The sequence below is a fragment of the Carassius gibelio genome, chromosome A25 (genome assembly GCF_023724105.1).
Source record: "Carassius gibelio isolate Cgi1373 ecotype wild population from Czech Republic chromosome A25, carGib1.2-hapl.c, whole genome shotgun sequence".
In the NCBI taxonomy this organism is placed as follows: Eukaryota; Metazoa; Chordata; class Actinopteri; order Cypriniformes; family Cyprinidae; genus Carassius; species Carassius gibelio.
The window spans coordinates 6,106,205-6,113,647 of record NC_068395.1 but is presented as its reverse complement, the minus strand read 5'-3'; positions in this window follow the sequence as shown (position 1 = coordinate 6,113,647).

Here is a 7,443-nt window from a genome sequence, read left to right as displayed (position 1 = left end):
CTGAAATCATGTCTGTTTATTTCTAACCCCGATCTCATGAAATTACTTACCGATCTCATGAAATTACCAAAGTCCATTTTTGCGTATCAATACCACAAGATTTAGTTTTTATTTGGCATACTATTTACGTGTTTTCATGAGACTGGGCTCTTATGTCCTGTAATCCATCTGTTATTTCTTATCTAAACCAGTAGAGGGAGCAGTATGTTTAAAATCTTTACTAGTACTGACCAGTTGCTGGGCTGTTGATATGCCAGGTTGAACAGGACGTACAGTTCTGTAGAGTTAAATCAGTGAACACAATTAAAGCTCCATGTGAAGGTTGGGGAATATTCAGGGCTTTAAATGTCTGCTGCCGAGTTATTATGGCTGGCACTGCATATTGATTACTACAAAACAACAAACAGAACTTTGAGTAAGAACATGACTAAATTCTTCTATTATTTCAATAAAATTGCAAATGCAAAATGTTTTTTTTTTTTGTCTTTTTGTTTTAGTTCAAATTTATGAGATATATTTTTCAGCTAAACAGACTTTATCACACCTTCTATGGTCGTTTCCGTCGGACCATGGATTCGTCCCAAAATGCCTACAAGGAAGACACATCAGCGCTGGTGGGGCGCTTAGACTGCTTAGAGAGGAGTTTGTTTAAAGCAGGGCAGAGTGCACTAAACAGTTTCCAGCTGTGGGAAAAGAGCCGGTCTTCTCACCTCACAACCTTTAGTCTAGTTATCAACTACAGAAAAAGGAAAATTGCAGGCCTGAAAGACCAAAAGATTACAAAGAAGGACTAAGAAGAGTTTCTTGTGAGTGGTTTAAAGTGGGTCACACGTGGGTATGTTTGTGTTATTGAGAGACTTGTGTACGTTTTGAGTATAAACAATATTTCAATTTGGTATGGTCAAAAACCAATTTGATCCGTTGTTTTGTTTTCACTCTTTGTTTCTTCCTTGAAAGTTCATAAAGGTCATTAGTTCTTTTTATCTTTATAAATATGTATTTTTTTCCCAGTGATGCTTTTATAAAGCAGTTTCATATTTTTCCATTTATTCATCCTAAAGAGGGTTGAACGTTTTTTTTTTTTTTTTAAACCTGTGGAGTTATGAATTTGCCACATCATGGATGTCAATAACTAAAACATTTTAACAAAGAGTATTTCTGGTGTTCAGACTGGAACGTAAATACATTAACATTAAAGGGATCGTTCACCCAAAAATGAAAATTGCCCCATAATTTACTCACCCTCAAGCCATCCTAGATGTATATGACTTACTTTCAGATGAATACAACTGAGTTCTATTAAAACATGTCCTGGCTCTTCCGAGCTTTATAATTAATAGTTTTCACATGACCCTTACAGGAAAGCCCAGATGGAGATTAAAACAAGGCTTTCCTCCACTGAGCACCAGTTGTTTTTATGAGGTTTGCATTAAGTAGTAATGTAGTAAGACAGTGATATTTAAAGGCCAAATTCAGTACACACCTTACTGAGGATGCATACTTTGTACAGGCAAGCAGATGAACCAAGAATATAAACACAATGTGCAAAGTTACATTTGTAAAGTTTGTTTTCCCGTAGAAAACCATTATAAAGAAGACGCTTAACCATTTATCACATTGCACTCATATTCCGAGCTCATCTGTTTGCCTGTATAAAGCACGCATCATCAATAAGGTGTGTACTGAATTTGATATTTTAATGTAACTGTTTTAAAAGCATTTGAAGTGTTTTCACATTAAATATTTTAGAATGCCCCTCTGTTTTTAGTTGTTAAAATATTGTGGTGGGTGATTTATATGGATTTATAATGGCCAGAACTTGATTTTTGTTCACACATTTTCTTTTATTCTTTTGAGAGATTATCAAATTTTTTTTGTGTAGATTGGAACAGATAGAAAATCATCAGGCTTGTGCTGCAGTTCTATGGATGTTTTTCCTGCTGGGTCTTCGAACCAGTCATGTGACTGAAAACTATCAATGGCAGTGAATGGGTGATATTCAATAGTCCAATAGAAGTCCAATAAACTGCGTCCATCCATCATAAAAAGTATCCCTGAAGTGAACTGATGTGTTTTTATAAGAAAAATATTAATATGTAAAACTTAATAAACAGTAATCTCGCTTCTACTAACTGGTATGCACGTACATGAGAAAGTGGCACTCCAGCGGATGGCGTAGGCACCAGTGGGAATACCATGTTTTGCTTAGAAAAGGAAAACCAGTCTCCTCTTGGTTTATATACAAATCCTCCAAATGTTTTCTTTACAAATCCTCATTTTGTACGTCTAATTCATGATCGTTGTTATGTTTTGCTCTCTCCTCTGCGTTCTTCTCGCCGGAGCTTATGCTACGTAACAGTTGTTGGAAGATAGAGATGACCATTTATGGATATTTATATGGATATTTTTTTCTTACATAAATGCATCGATTAACCCCCCAGAGTAGTGTGGAGCACTTTTTTTATTAGATGGATTGGCATAGTTTATTGTACAGTACTTACGCTGGCCTAATGAAAAATAACACCCATTCACTGCATTTTTTTTTTTTTATATAACTCTGATTCGCCTGAAGGAGAAAGTCATATACACTTAAGATGGCATGAGAGTGAGTAAACCATGAGGTAATTTTAATTTAAAAACGCCCGGTTTCTGATAATCCATGAGCTCTTATATTTAGAATACTGGAGGTGACATTTGTATGCGTCATCAGGTTGCTTGTGACTATGTGTGTGCGAGCGAGACTTATTTGCATCAGTCAACACAAGAACAAATCAAATCACTGCATGTCCCCACAATTCATTTCCCCTATCTCTCTCCTCTCACCTCAACCAAAGCAAACACTTATCCTTCAGATCTTATGTATATTTGAATCCAATATCTCTTTTCTGCAGGATTAGATTTCAAATGTCTCAGGCTTCTTCGTTTTAATGAGCATCTTTATGAATACAGAATCCTAGCTGCTTGTTCAAGTGTAAAATGTGGGTCAGCTGATGTGGACAGGCTCATCCATGATTTCGGAATGGAAGTTATTGATATGTCCCTCTGGGATGGTCATATCGACCTTGTTATCTCTCTGCAGCCTCAGCTGAGTTGGCTTGGGTAGGGCAGGAAGGATTTATTGACTTTCTGAAAGGTCTAAACTAAAGAAAAATAACTCATTGCCCTACAGTTACCTTGAAGTTACATCATTTGGTGGCTTGATTACAAACGAGGCAATGATTTATCTGAATAAGCATACATATTCAGACAGGAAAATAAAAGTGCTAATGTTTGCAAAGAGTCTCTCTCTCTCTCTCTCTCTCTCTCTCTCTCTCTCTGTTTTTAGGATAGTTTTGCACAGTGGTTGAGGGCTACAGTAACCAGAAGGTTGATTCAATTCCACAAGGTGAAGGGCATGAATTGTGCCGTTGATCAAGGTACTTTGATAGTTGCACAAGACTTATTTTTTTCTCTGGCTTCCCAGCAACCACCCAACATACTAAAAAACTGCATAGCACAAAAACATTATTCGATCATCTTAGAAACCACATGGCAACACTACCTATATAAGTTAAATGTCATTGTTTTTTTCCCCCCTTCATTTTATTTAGGTTGGCGTTCCTTAACTTCTTATTGAATGGTGTCAAGTGTTTTACCATCACCCATGCTGGGTCTCCTAGAACATTACTTTGTAACAGCATTTCTTGTTGTTGCTCACTGAATCACTCCTGACCTGGATTCACATTGTGGCTTTTCTGGCATGAGCTGGAGACATACTACTCCTCTTAAGAGTCACGAACATGGAGCTAAGCCAACTACTGCCAAACAACCCTGTTAATAGTCTGTTTCTCTTAAAGAATCTGTGACTGTGGCTTTTAATGTGCAGTGACGGTTCATTACCAAACCAAGGCTATCACAAAGATTGTATGCAAGCACAAAGCAAGGCTGCATATTTTGTGTAGACTGTGCTAGAACATTTCATTGTTCCTTAAGATTGCATTTCATTTGAATAACACACAGAAAATATTCTGATGTTAACTCAAAAAGTTAAAATATGTAAAAAAAAAAAAAAAAAAGCACTGACATCTTTCCACGATCCCTTCCTCTCTCAATAGACCTCTAATTCATTGTAGAATTATTCATGTTTTTGACTGTGAGAATCCTGCAAACAATTTTGAGATCCCATCTGTCCTCAGCTGACTGTGTTGCATCTCTTTTTAAAGAGCCGGAGGAAAAGTATCCAGGACTGTTCCCTTGTCTATATTCGAGGTTCTTTTGTGAGCTGATTTTCAGACTTTCCCATTTGAAAAGAACAGACAGGACTTGGAGGCATTAGAGGCAAAAGAGTGAGAGATGGAGAGAGAAAAAGAGGTGTCAGGATTAGCTGTATCTAAGCTACGCCCCCGCGCCACTCTTCAGATGTGGCTTATCTCTCCCCAACTGGGTTTGCATTTGGTCTGAACACTGGTTCAAACAAGCCTGTGCACTATAGCAGGTGGGAGGTTGAGAACAGTGTTTTAACCCCCCCCCCCCCCCCCCCCCACCCACATACACGCACATACTTTTTAATTATTTCTGATGGTGGAACCTGTGGTGGACTTCTAAAATGAGGATGCGAAGTCCCCCCTATGTTTTTTCTTTTCTTTTGTTTTCCAGAAATGTATCTGAGTTAATGGCTTAAAGAAATTTTTATATTCGTACCACTTGGTTTTGCTAGATTATTATTAATAATTACCTTATTTTCAAACTATTAGTCATCAGATCTTTTGTAAACACAACAAGGTGCATATCAATGAATTAGAATGTTGTAGAAAATTAAATTTCTGTAATTCTACTCAAATTAGGAAACTTTTTGCACACAGACTGAAGTAATTGAAGTCTTTGGTTATTTTAATTGTGATGAGTTTGGCTCAGATTCAACAAAAACTTAGCAATTCACTTCAGAAGACCAATTAAACAATTTTTTTTAGTGAATTGTTGGCCTTCTGGAAAGTATGATCATTTACCGTACATGTACTCAATACTTGGTAGGGTCTCCATTTGATTTAATTACCGTTTCAATTCGGCGTGGCATGGAGGTGATCAGTTTGTGGCACTGCTGAGGTGGTATGGAAGCCCAGGTTTCTTTGACAGTGGCCTTCAGCTCATCTGCATTTTTTGGTCTCTTGTTTCTCATCTTCCTCTTGACAATACCCTGTATATTCTCTATGGGGTTCAAGTCTGGTGAGTTTGCTGGCCAGTCAAGCACACCAACACCGTGGTCATTTAACCAACTTTTGGCAGTGTGGGCAGGTGCCAAATCCTGCTGGAAAATAAATCAGCATCTTCAAAAAGCTGGTCAGCAGAAGGAAGCATGAAGTGCTCCAAAATTTCTTGGTAAACGGGTGCAGTGACTTTGGTTTTCAAAAAACACAATGGACCAACACTAGCAGATGACATTGCACCCCAAATCATCACAGACTTTGGAAACTTAACACTGGACTTCAAGCAACTTGGGCTATGAGCTCCTCCATCCCTCCTCCAGACTCTAGAACCTTGGTTTCCAAATGAAATACAAAACTTGCTCTCATCTGAAAAGAGGACTTTGGACCACTGATCAACAGTCCAGTTCTTCTTCTCCTTTGTCCAGGTAAGACGCCTCTTATGTTGTCTGTGGTTCAGCAAATTCCTTGACACGTCTGTGTGTGGTGGCTCTTAATGTCTTGACCCCAGCCTCTGTCCATTCCTTGTGAAGTTCACTCAAATTCTTGAATCTAATTTGCTTGACAATCCTCATAAGGCTGCAGTTCTCTTAGTTGGTTGTTCAACTTTTTCTTCCACACTTTTTCCTTCTACTCAACTTTCTGTTAACATGCTTGGATACAGCACTCTGTAAACAGCCAGCTTCTTTGGCAATGAATGTTTGTGGCTTACCCTTTTGGTGTCAATGATTGTCTTCTGGACAAGTGTCAGATCAGCAGTCTTCCCCATGATTGTGTATCCTAGGGAACCAAACTAAGAGACCATTTTGAAGCCTCATGAAACCTTTGCAGGGTTTTGAGTTGTTAAGCTGATTGGCATGTCACCATATTCCAAATTGTTGAGAGAGTGAATTGGTGGGTTTTTGTTAAATGTGAGCCAAATTCATCACAAGTAAAAGAACCAAAAACTTAAACTACTTCAGTCTGTATTCACTGAATTTATTTAATACACAAGTTTCACAATTTGAGTTGAATAACTGAAATAAATTAACTTTTCCATGACATTCTAATTTATTGAGTGAGTGGTCATTAAAATATGGCAAATACGTTTAGTTTTTTTTTTTACTAGACAATGCCTTCCCTGCCTTTTTGGAAAAAACAACCCTTGTGGAAACTCTGCTGATGTTGGATATGTCGGAAAGGATAGGGTGTTGGAAGACATTGCTCTCTTCTTTCTGAGGTGCACTTAAAATACCTCATTCATCTGTTTTGTTTGCAGTATTTCAGTGACCTTTATAAATACGGTGCGTGTTTTATGTGCCTAAATGGTGGCTTTTCTTGTGCTTTTGTATGTCTCTTTGTCTCACCACCTCTCTCCTCACCTTGTTTTCCATTCTCTCTATCAATGTCAGTTGATGCCAGTTTGACGGACAAATGCTTTCATGCTGATGAGAAAAAAAAACATCCATAAATATCACAGCCGAGTGACCTGTTGTCCTTCGTTCCTGCTATAATGGAGAGATGAGTCATAGCTCAGCTGTCCATCTCTCGTGTTCCTTTTCATTCGAGTGGCACATCACCACATATAAGAAGTGCTTCAGACAGAATCCAATTTGTACTCAAGCATTTGCTGAGACAACTTATGTGCTGAAACATCTTAGTAACCGAATAGAAAACAACCTACAGTTTGTGGCAGTGATTTTTTTCATGGGCAGCCACACATTGTCTTAAAAAAAATTACAGTCTACTTCTTTTTTGGGGGTAGTGTGGCATGGTGGCCAGCCATGAGCTGTCATCATTTTGTCCTTGAGCAAGGCCTAACCTGTAAGTGCATTTCTTAAAGTTTTTTTTTTTTTTTTGCCAATCATGTAGTATGTTAAATAAAATGAGCATTTTTGTGATTCAGACAAAATCCTGTTCTGCATTCAAGCATGTATGGGGTAACTTCAGTCTGCATGGGATTCAACAACAAGGTGGTTATTGAAGGCACAGGAAGTATCAGTGCTATAAAAGCAACTCAAATCACACTCGAAGCAATGTCGATTCTCCAACTTCAATGCAAAGAACAAGCTGTAAATTTGGATTACAATTTTAGACCTAAATGTAATACTGAAATCCACACCAGGATTATAATTTCAATTTATTTCCATTTATTTTGCTCTGACACTCCTTTTTCTGACCATCAGTATTCTGGACAAAGATGTATAATATTGACACTCCCCAAATTGCAGTGAGTCAGCTGTGTTGTCTCTGTGATAGCACTTGTCTTGGGTATGTCTTGCTT